We start from the raw sequence: 12,193 nt of genomic DNA, 5'->3' as shown, positions 1-12,193 counted from the left end.
GGCCCTGATCTATTCTAGTTTCAGTGTTGCTGTTGAGGGGTCCAATAACATTCGCGTTTCCAGGTCCTTGTGCGTGCCCTATTTTTGTGTTTCTTTTTCCTCCGATCTTCTTAAGTTTCACAATGATATGCCTGGAAAAATCAATAGCACATTCTTTGCTTAAAAGCTTCCATTTTTGTATCATAAGCTCTTTTCCTTTTTAAAGAAAAGTTTAAGTCAAAGCCAAGCTTGGTATTTTTTCAGCCTTCACCCCACTCACTGCCTTAGAACTTCACGTTGGTGTTCTACCTATATGTTGGATGGGTTACAAAATTACCAGGTAGTTTGCTGCTCCATCAACTCCAGTGTCGTAGCTGCAGTGCTTCACCAATGGAACATAAGAGCCTGTGTAGCAGTTAAGAGAACTAGGACTTACCAGTCCCCCTTGTTTAACATTAAAAGCAGTATGAACCACCTTAATCATGTGCCTTATCCTACCCAGAAAATGGATTTTACACGTATTGTCTAAAAGTTTGAAATACGCCCATGTACACTGGATCATTAACAGTCTATAATATTTGCTGGACTCTCTCTCAGGAGAATGGAATGACAGGCAAAGAGAAAAGTTTCCAGCAGTTAACAGAGCCAGGCTTCGGGATAGATCAAGCAGGCTGCTGTGCACGTAGCATGTATTCGTTGCTCTGGAAAGGTCCTTCTCCATCAAAGGGAAAATTATCTTTTGTAGTGAGGGGTGAGTTAACCCTGGTGTTTCTTGAGATGGAAGTCGCAACTGATCTTTCTTTTCCTCTCTTGATATGCATTTTGCCACCCCACCCCCAGAAACCCAAGTTTCATATTTTTTATAGCTGAATTTTCTATTATATTTTAGAGAATGGCCAGGATAGAAGGTTGAATCATCATGGGACATGTTATAAACTTGTGAGCACAAGAGTAAGCAGATCCAGGAATAATCGGTACTAGAAAAAGACCATTTGGGGAGATGCCACTTGAAAATGGGATCAAGATTTTATTGTTAATAGTTTTAAAAAATTTTTTGTTGGGAATTTATCTTGAACACTTTAATTATAAATTAAGAAACTATAACAGAATAATTGTGGTAAGCAGGATAATGCCCCCCCCCCAATAAAAGACATTCATATCCTAATTCCTGGAGCCTGTGAATATGTTAACTTATATGGTAAGAGGGAATAAAGTTGCTAATCAACTAACCTTAAAACAAGGAGGTTATACTGAATTATTCAGGTGCAACAAATGCAATCACCAGAGTACTTAAATGAGTATAAGTGAGGCAGAAGAGTCAGACCCAGAGAGATGTCATCACTTGGCCAATGTTGCCTTTGAGAGAGGAAGGAGAGTCCAAGCCAAAGAATGTGGGAAACCTCTACAAGCTCAAAAAGGCAAAGCAAAACCCAGCCTGTGTTCTCCCCTCCAGCCTCCAGAAGGGGATGCGGCCCTGCCAACACCTGGATTTTAGCCCACTGAGACCCATTTTGGACTTCTGACCTCCAGAATAATAAATGTGTGCTGTCTTAAGCCGTTAAATTTGTGGTAATTTATTACAATGGCAATAGGAAACTAACACAATTTTTTATTGAAAGACAATATACAATTATATTCAAAAGCACACTAACACTAAATGTACAGATCAAAAATTTGTCTTCCTCGTATTAATACACAATTTCTGGATCAAGTTATAGAATATTCCAGCATCTTATGAGACTTCCTCCTGAGGATTCCCAGATTACATAACATGCCCCCAAAAGTAATCAATGTTCTGACTTTTACAAACATTAGTTTTGCCTGATCTTAAACCTCCTGTAAAAAAAATCATACATTATATTCTTTGGAGGTCAATTTCTTTTATGCAACATGACAGCTACAAGATTAATCAATGCAGGGTAATAACTTGAAATCTTACCACAAGCACTTTTTATTCTTGGGGCAAATTTTATTACTCCCTTAGCTGCTTCAGAGGGGTGAGCAAAGCTCAGCTACAAAAAAGGGAAACAATGTTCAGCTTTCAGTTCCAAGCTAGGCTTTCAATGCCCATTTTAGAGATAATAGTTGTGCAAGCCAATGTTTTCCTTAGCGAGTGCTCAGTTTTATTGGGAGAATAAAGGATTGTGACGTTCAGTTGAGCCAACGCTGCAGGACTAGACAGAGTTCATTTGGAAGCTAACTAGACACTAGGGAATATAAGGGTAGGATCTATAACAATGTTTTCCGAAACATAGGCAAGGCTCTTTTTAAAATCCATACGGACCAATTCCTTTCCCCAATTGCTGTGATGTTAAAAAAAACTCCACACTTTCCTCACACGATCAGCTCTATCACCTTAGAGGGGAGGAAGGACAGCCCTAAATTTGAACCTTAAATACTCAGAACAAATGAAAAGAGAATCCAGAGTTGATTCCTTTGGAATTCTTGTAAATTTTCTTCACTCTCTTACCAGACATGTTTACCAGGGAGCATTCTGGCTGAACAAAAATCCGCTCATGTGATATGAGGCCAGACATGGGTATTGTGGGAGGGATATTTCAGACAGGAGTGATTTGATAAACAGTCTGCTATTTAGTAAAATGTTGGTGATATTTATATTGGTTTCGTTTCCTATACAGCCTTCTAGACTTGGGGGTTGAAATAACCAGCTGGAGTCTCCACACAACCCGTGTGTCCAACTCATCCCCACTGGGCACCCTGTTCTTTCCTTAGGATCACTAAGGACTTCTGAGGTCAAGGACTTTTCTCACTCCTTGCACTACAGAGAGAATTATGCTCTCTTTTCAACTGAGTCCCTAAAACGTCTATTCCTCACCTCTCTCCTTAAGCTCCTAACAATCCCTCTCCCCTGAATCCCCCTCAGCGGGTGACTTCATCTCTTATTTAGAGGATGGCAGAGGTCATTCAGCATAAGCTCTACCCTTTTTCTTCCCCTCAACTTCTAAAGAATTCTATTTCTACATCTGTCTTTATTTCTGTTTTCACATCAGTGGTGTCCCTTCTGCTTTCCGTGGCAAATCTCCAATCCAATCCTTCTTCGCCTCCTTCAAAACCCTCCCTCCTCATCTCCCTCCCTTCTTCCCCTGTCCAGCATAGTCCTACCTTCACTCTACAATTTACAAATACTCAGTTCTCCACTAAGAGAAAAATCTTCCACTTGGTTCTGACCACTCCTCTGAACCCCACCTCTACTTGGATGACTCAAAACATGTCACACTTGAGCAAAACAAACCCTCTCCACCCTACCACCCTTTCACAGCCCTCATCTGCACCTCCCACATTCTCCCCAGAGCAGCAAGTGGTTCCACTGTTTATCCAGTCAACTCAGCTCAAAAACCTAAGAGCCATCCTTCACTTGTCTTTTCCCTTCTATCCCAACACTTAGCAGGTCCTAAATGTTGATTCCATCCCCAAAACATATTCCAAATCTGGCTCCTTCTCTCCATCTTCAGTGCTGCCAGCCTGCCCTAAGCCACCCTTCTCTCTTGCCTGAGTTACTCAGCAGCTTCCCACCATGTGTCCAAGCTTCGCCTCTTGCTCTCCATAGGCCATTCTTTACCAAGTAGCCAAAGAGAATTCAAAAGTTGTAAATCAGATCATGTCACTTCTCTAACGTATATACCAATGGTGCCCCTTTAGGCTTAGAAGAAAACCCAAACTCCTTCCCTGTCTCTCTGATGTCTTCCAGCACTTTCCCCTTGGTTTATCAAGCTCCAAGCACAATGGACTTCTTTTTGTTCCTTGAACACGTGACACTTGGTCCTACCTCAGTATCTGTGCCCTTTCTCTCTCCAGCCATAGACTAAAATGTGTTTGTTTTGTGCCTTGTTTTATTCTCATCAGTAGCACCTTCTGTCTGAAGTCGCCTGAAGTTGTTTACAGACTGTCCCTCCACACAGGGTAACAGTGGGGATCTGGCCTGCCCCATTCCCCTAGCAGTGAGCAAGCACCAGGTGGGCCCTGGTAAATGAGGGCCTATTGAACAAATAAAGGAGTGAGATACCCCATTACTCCTGAAAGTTACAAACCACTTCTCTAAAATTCACTGTAACACCTTCTGGAATAAATAGTCTACAACTACTGCTTCCCCTTTTCACTGCACCCACCACTTTTTCTGTACTGTGACCTTTCTCCTCATCATTCTTCTGGAACTGCTCCCTTGACAGTCACCATGGTGCTTTCATGACCAAAACCAACTGCTTTTTTGAGGCCTCAGCCTCCTTAATCTCTGTGCATTTGACACTGTTGACCACTTCCCTTTTCTTGCAAAATATTCCTTCTCCCCAGCCTTCTGAGGGCCTTCTGTAAACCGCTTCTTCACCAACCCCTCTTGGCTGCCCCCACGCGCTGCTCCTGATCTCCATCCGTGGGTCTTCCCAGATGCCTGACATAAAGCTGTGTCAATTTCTTATTTCTACAGTCTTCTTTGACAAACACATCTCCGAGGATTTCAGCTTTTACGTCTTTGCTCATGAGTCTAAGCGGACCCCTGGTCCCCACTCTCTCACCTTAACTTCAAACTCATACTCCAAACCCACCCTCATTCTGTGACGTTCCTCTCTCCGTTCAAGATCTACTCTTCTCAGGGGAGCAAGACACCAAAGTCCTGAGTGCTTCCTAACTTTCACCATCTTAGTCAGTGCTATCTGTAGATCTTTCCTCCGAAACAGCTGTTTCATCTTTATTTCTACTACCTACGCTCCATTACCTCTCGTGCAGATAAACTACAATAGTCCACTAACTGATGTCCCTGTCCTTTGAGTCACCTTCTTTCAAGCTGCCCAAATGGCCTTTAACAAATGACTTCTCATTGCCGTCAAGGAAAAAGGGAAAGCTCAAATTCTTTCGTTAGTCATTTAACACAAACAGAGCTCAAGCCAGTTTTCTAGACTTTCCTTAATATTTCCCCTTTCTCACTTCTTGAGGCATTTTCTAAGAATGGATGTGAAGTCTCATCACAGTGGTCGTCTATACAGCTCACCAGCATTAATCTTTATAAACAGATCCTAAGCCCCAGAGGGCATGATGGTGTCTTCCCTTTTCTGCACCTATATAACACCCAGCTCAGGAGATGTCAAGTTAACATTTGTCCAATCAATTTCTTTTGAAGCATAGGTCTTCTAAGTTCGTTATTTGCGGAGTAGAAGAATCAGGTCGTGGATAGGAGAAATATTCACCGATATGATTGAAATCTCTGAAATTTTTAACACTATTAACCCCCATGCATGGAACAACCAGCTGAAAATGTTGTTATATTTCTCTCATTGACAAAAAGATTTTTTTAAGTGTAGGTGAAATTCAACTCAATTTTCATCCTTATAAAGTGTCCTCTTGATTTCCTATCCCACCTAGTTATCAGCTATTTATCTCTGCACAGTCAAGTGTCTTGAAAGAAGAGTCTACATTCCTGTTTGTCTTTAAAGTATACACTTAGCCAGGTTGATCTCACTTTTCTTCAGGAACCACATAGTGAGCACTCAGTAAATACAGAATGCACGAGTGAATGCATGCATGGACTTTTTTTCTCCCCGGGCCTTCTAATCCATTATTACAGCTTCGAATGCCCATAGACAAGCCCATTATGCCAAAATGTAAAACTTCCCTTTTGTCTTTCCTCTTTGCTTCAGTCCTAAACCCGTAACTACTACTGGGCAGTCCCTTCTAGAGTCCTAACTAGAACTTTACATTTCGTATTTTTCTATCTAAATGCATCACCTTTCTCACTAACTAGGCTGTCCCTTTTTATATTTCTTCCATGCATCAATGAAATGACCATTTGCCAGGTTGCTGAGCGCTCAACCGGAAATCATCTTAGATTCTTTTCTCTCTCGTTGATTTTTCCTCCTAAGTCTCTTTCAAGTCTGTCTCCTACCCTCTTTTCTTGATAATATCCATTCTTCAAGGCTTCACTCAGTTATCACCATCTCTAGGAAGCCTTCTCTCAACAGCCCAGCTCTCCTTCTTTGTCTGCCCATCACAGCACTCAACAGTCACAGGGTGTTGGAACATCAGCACCCGGCTCTTTGAGGGCAAAGAGTAAGGCTTAGCTCCTCATCCTCATACATTCCAGACATGGGATGGACCTTCTGTAAATATTTGTTCAGCTGTTGACTGAAATAAACTCACCTTCACTGCTGTGATCCCAAATTATGACAACAGGCTTGACTACCACTGTCTCCCGCTCCAAACACTCTCCACAGTATTGTCAGAATTTGCTTGTAAAACACTAACGTGAACAGTTCGTAGAGAGGCCCAGAGAGCAAGAGAGACAGGAAGGCAGGCATAATAGAAAGAGTCGGCTGCTATTCCAACTGGGTCACTCACTGGGACAAATGACCAAACTGGGGCAGTGAGTCTTCCGGCCGTATGTTGACATCATTTACTAACCCAAAGACAAGGCAATGAGAAAGTTATCATCCTTATTTGTCAAGAACTGACCAAAAAAAAAGAAAAATCCATGCAGTAATATTGGATTTGCTGTTCTTCTTCTGAATTATTACTAGACCAGAGTTCATTTAGAAAGACAAGGGAAAATCATAAAGGATTCTGACATGTTTGACTGTGGCCCTTGGAGATGAGGAATCTAAAAAAGAAAAATTGACATCGATGGAGATTTCAGAGGGTAGGATAGTGGGGAAGTTCCTCTTCCGTGTTGACCCCGTCAGGATAGCGAGGGTGTTAATGCCGCAATAATAAACAACCCCAAGCCCCAATGGCTTAAAACAGCAAACATTTCTTTCTCGCTTACATTACACATTGTGGGTTGGGTGTAGGATCTGTTCCATATTTTTGACGTTCTCACTTTAGAAACCATCCAGACAGAGGAACTACTGTCTGGAAACACGTTATCCAATAAAAGCATGATGCAAGCCACAAAGGCAAGCCACATGCATAATGTTACATTTTCTAATAGCCATATTTTAAATAGTAAAAAGAAACAAAATTACTTTTAATAATGTCATTTATTCGACCCACTGCATTCAAAATAGTATCTTCAACAATAAATATTTCCCTAATGACTCATGATGTTGAGCATCTTTTCATGGGTTTATTTGCCATCCATATATCTTTTTCAGTAAAGCATCCCCCCTTTTTAACATGTTGTTTGTTTTCTTATTCTTGACAAAACATGACCTTTGATCACACAGCAATTTTTTCCCTGTGCATGCACACAGTGATATCGGTAGAATTAGGTTAAAAAAGTTCTAAGTACATATGTGTATGAACACACACACACTAATGAGGTCAGGAAAATGCTTTGGAACATATAATGTTAGAGCATAGTCTTCAGAAGCCTCAAAACCAGTATCCTCAGGGCAGAGCTATTTGCATAGCTGTATCAGACCACAGAGGTTTCCCTTTAAACAAAGAAAAACCTAGAGCCCCTGTTGTAGCTGGCTGCGGCCTAACAGGAAATGTTGCTCCCACTGATTGTGCATGAAGAGCGGGTGCAGTAAGGCGGGCATTCCCATGGCAACAAGACACATAGCCAAAAGGTGGTAAGATCCAAATATATAGATATATCCAGGACAGAGCCGAGCACTTAAGCACATGGATTCAGAAGCCAGGCAGACCCCGGTTTGAATTTCCTTGGGCTGCTGGCTCAGGGCTCTTGGGTAATCTTATTAACCTTCATTTTCTTCATTTGCAAAATGGTGGTGAAGCTGCCTCACATGGTTATTGTAAAAAATAAGTGAAAAATCTGTGTGGTATGTAGCAAAGTTCTTGGCATCTATAATAAACACATTAAGTTCATCTCTTATTATGAAAGGAAAGTTTAAAGTGGCAGTTAAGAGCATGAACTCTGGGACTTGGGGACCAGCCAAACTGGGCTAGAACCCCAACTCTGACAATTCTTAGCTGTGTGGAATCATCACCTCGAATTGTCACACTTCACCTCTCTGTGACACGATTTCTTCATCCATAAAATGGGAATGATATGATATAAATCTCCTAGGGTTGCTATGAACATTAACTGAGTTTATATCTGCCAAATACTCAGATGGTGGTAGCAGACAGGCAGTGTTTGCTCTCGCAGCTGCAGGGCTCCCCTCAGCTCACATCAATGTATAAGGGGCCTCCTTTGCTCACATTACTCAACCAACAGCTGTTTACAGAGCACCCATTATATACAAACATGGAAGTAGGTGTTAGGGGGATTAAAAAAATTGTAAAACACAGACATTTTTCTGATCCCAGAAAACACAAACCCTAAAATAGCATGGTTAATAAGTTCAACTAATAGAGTATACGACTATTGCTAAATTCCTAGTACGAATAGATGATTGAGAAATTCAGAGGCATAAGGTCTGCCATGGAAGTAGAGGGAATTACAAAGGGTGTGGGGGAGCTAAGGCATTAAGCTGGGCCTTGAGGGAGGCATAGAATGAGGGGGTCAGCCCTGGCAGGTGTGCCTCGGTTGAGCATTGTCTTGTGCACTGAAAGGTCACCGGTTGGATTCTCTGTCAGGGCACATGCCCAGGTTGTGCGTTTGGTCCCGAGTCGGGGTGCATATGAGAAGCAACCCAATAGACAGATGATTCTCTCTCTGTCTCCCTCTTCCTTCTTCTCTTTAAAATCAATAAAAACATATTTTAAAGAAAAACAAGAATGAGAAAGCCAGAGACAAGAAACAGAGTGTTCTAGGTCTTGGGGTGCATGAGCAAGAGGAGTTTCCAGAAGCATGATGGTCTTCTCAAGGATGAGTGAAGTGGGTGTATGTCTGGAGTGGACAGTGGGCAAAGGGGAAATCAGTTAAGAAAGGCAGGTGGAGGCCAGCTCGTAAAGAGCCTTAAATGCTAGGCTATAGCTTCAATGTCTAAACTGTAGGCAGTGAGGATGTAAGCAGTTTACTAGTAATTTTTACCTTTACTGTTGATAAAAAAATTACCCACTTTTTTTTTTTTTTTAAAGTAGAAATGCAAACATAAAGGCCCCACTGCACACTTACGAAATCAGAACCCCTGAAGCGGAGGCTCAGGCACATGTTCAGTGAAAGAATTCCACAGGCCATTCTGACAGAGACCAAAAGTTGAAACCCACTGACACAGAGCCTATGGAGATTACGTTCTCAAAAGCCAGCACAGGGAATTTGTAATTGAGTAAATTAATACCTTATGGGCAAAAATAACCCTATGAAATATATATGAAAGAAGATGTAAATGTATTTATACTTTATGAGTGAAAAATAATACTATAGAATTCATTGCTGGCACATAGTAAATGTTCAATAAATATTTATTTGTTAAATTTAAAAAAATTGGATTACTATGAATGGCTTATATGGCAGAGGAGTGAGAAGAAAGGGAGCTAGGATTTGCTGGGTGTCCATACACACCAGGTAACTTATAGGTAGCGTTTCATTTAGTCCTAACAAGAGCCCTACGAGGGGGACATTATTATTCTCATTTTAGGGGTAAAGAAGTAGATACTCCTATATGATGGAAATGCAGTAAGTCACAGACTGGGCATTCAAACACATGTGCCAGCTCTAAACCATGGCATTTCCCACTGTATCAAACACCACCACCACCCCAAACAAAAACAAAACACTGTTCCCTTGAAACTTAACTAAGCAGCAAATATTGTATCATAGACACTCTCTTCTCTTTCTCTCCTCCCTCAGGGTCTAAATTTTACCTTCCCTCTGCCCTGAAACTGAGCCAGAGTCACTGAGAGCTATCATCTCAAGTTGTTTTTTTAAAGCAAGCTTCTCCTTTCTTTCTCTCCCTCCTTTCCCCTCTGACATCTCCTAATCCACTCTACTCAGTTTTGAAATTCATTCAGAGAGCACAAAATGGAACCTGAAATCTTAAGTAACTCCTTTTGTGGTTTTCTTTTTACTGGAAGGCTGACGTGGGGTGACGGCAGAAAGGATTTGTTTATAGCGGGCTCACCCAGAATCCTAAGGAAATGATGCCAGTGCTCTGGTTAATGCTGGGAAATGGTCGTTATTTTCATCTAAGCAAGTTCTTCATTCTGCTTTTGAAAGTCATCCCCAGATGACTGCTGGAAGAAGTTTAGCTGCTGTCTGTGTGTCTGTCTGTGTCTGTGTCTGTGTCTGTGTCTGTGTCTGTGTCTGTGTCTGTGTCTGTGTCTGTGTCTGTGTCTGTGTCTGTGTGTGTCTACCAGGGACACTTCACAGAGGTTCAGATATAACATCTATGCCTATTCTGTAAACATCAACTTTGAAAAGTCACCCCTTCGTTCCACCAGGAAGAATTAATTGCTCGTGTTAGGAAGCTGTGATAACGCTTTGAATTCTCTGCAGATCCTAGGTACAAAGACACAGATTGTGTAATGAAAATCCTAAGGAGTGACAATAACCTAGACTCCAATGTGAACAGTGCCCCTGGAGTTGAGCAGAGCACATCCCACTCAACCATATACAGTGGCCCTTTAGAGGGAAACTTCTTTTTCCCTGATGCAAACAGTTTTCTGTATCCTTAATAGTTAATGGCCATTTACAGACTCTTTCTCTTGTCTGAACATTATAATCAAGGTCTGATAAATTAAAAATCAGTGATACAGGCTTATCTTATGGCTTATCTGTATTTTCTCCATATTTTTATTATTCTCTAGAACAGACTGCCTTTGTTTAAAAAAATCATAGAGTCATTGGGATAACTTGAGAGATTAGAGATGTTGTTATCCTCGGTAGATGAGAGTGGGTTGTAGAAAAGGAGAGTCATTAATGGGAGGCAAAACATCAGAGTCATCACATCAAAAAGACGCTAAACACAGTCATATTTATTTGAAAACATAAAGTGGACCCCATATTAATAAATACTTTTAACAGTGAATGTAGAAAAACTGCTGTGCATGTTCTAAGAAAACAGTTTACCACAGAATCAGAGAAAAGGGAGTCTTTCACCCGTAGGCCACTGATAAAACATCCTGGGAGTCGGAATAGCCTCACGGATATTATGTGAAAATGGGGGAGAGGAGGGAAGAGCGTTGTTAAAATCAGGAAGAATTTTCTACTCTCCATTCCTCCCTGGGGCTTTAAAATTAAAAATCTGAAATTGGGAAATACACCTTCCCACAAGTCTCAGTTTTGGATTAGAATCACTGGTTAGTGGACATGACCAAAAACTGGAAACAGGTGCCCAGTTTGAATCTAGGTCAGATTAGTCTGGTTGAAAATGGGTTCACAGGGGCCTCGGAGGCCAAGCAGGAGCTGCTACAGTTTATGCTTAAAGCTCAGGCACCATCACAGTGTCATTCACTGGGGAACTGAAAGCACCAAACGACCTTGGCGGCCACCTCCGCTAGCTCTGTCTGCCTGAGGCCCCTTCAGTGCTGTCTTCCTACGAGCCCATCATCAAACCTGCCTGCCTGCGGCCGGCTCCGGCAGGCCCTGGAGCTGGGGCTGGCGCCGCACCTTAGCCAGGCGGCTGTTCAGGCCCCTCGCCTAGGGAGAGAGCCACTTTGTTTTTTCTGCAAACACTCAAATGAAGCACTCTCAAAGATCTGGAGTTCCCCACCCTAATCATAATAAATGACAGAGAGACGCTCCTGAAAGGGACAAAGGATGCCCCCTCTCAGCCTGCTCTGAGCGGCCTCAAGGCGTAGAAAAGGCCTGGCCTGCTCCTGGCTCTCTCGGGCCCTTTTCTCAGAAGACACAAGAACTTTCCAGGCTATTGTAAGTGAAAGAAGGCTTCGCCCTGCACTGCTGGCTCTCAGGAAGTTTCTGGGCGGAAGGAGGAAGGAAGAAACGAGGTCTTCATTTTGATATATAATCTTGTGGCGAAGGGCAAGACCAGGAGGCAAAAAAGAGCAAGAGAGGTTTATGCCCGTCCTTTCAGCACAGGCTGAAGCAACGCTCAAGGGCAGAGTGGTCTCGGGGCCTGAGCGACGAGGGCAGCCAGGAAGGGCACCAGCTGGACAACTGTGGATATTAGAATCACAGGCTGTGGGTTTTAAGCTCGGGAGGACCTCGAGGGTCTCGCTTCCCTTTCCAGAAGAGGAACCTGAGGCCTGGGAGACGAAGCGGTGTGCCGCCCCACATGGCACCATCTGCTCTATCTGCTGGGGGGACACGGAGCGTGGCAGAGACTTCAGTGAGCCGTGTGATGGGTGCAGCGTGGCGTGTGGTTAGTTACATTTAGATCCCCCGCGGATGAAAGGTCCCCACCCCCGGGCCCTTTCTTGTTGATGTGTCGCCAGAAGTGACAAGATCCTGGACCGAGCT

Source organism: Miniopterus natalensis, chromosome 13, assembly GCF_054644295.1.
Source record: "Miniopterus natalensis isolate mMinNat1 chromosome 13, mMinNat1.hap1, whole genome shotgun sequence".
Classification (NCBI taxonomy): domain Eukaryota; kingdom Metazoa; phylum Chordata; class Mammalia; order Chiroptera; family Miniopteridae; genus Miniopterus; species Miniopterus natalensis.
Note: the sequence above shows the minus strand (reverse complement) of the source record.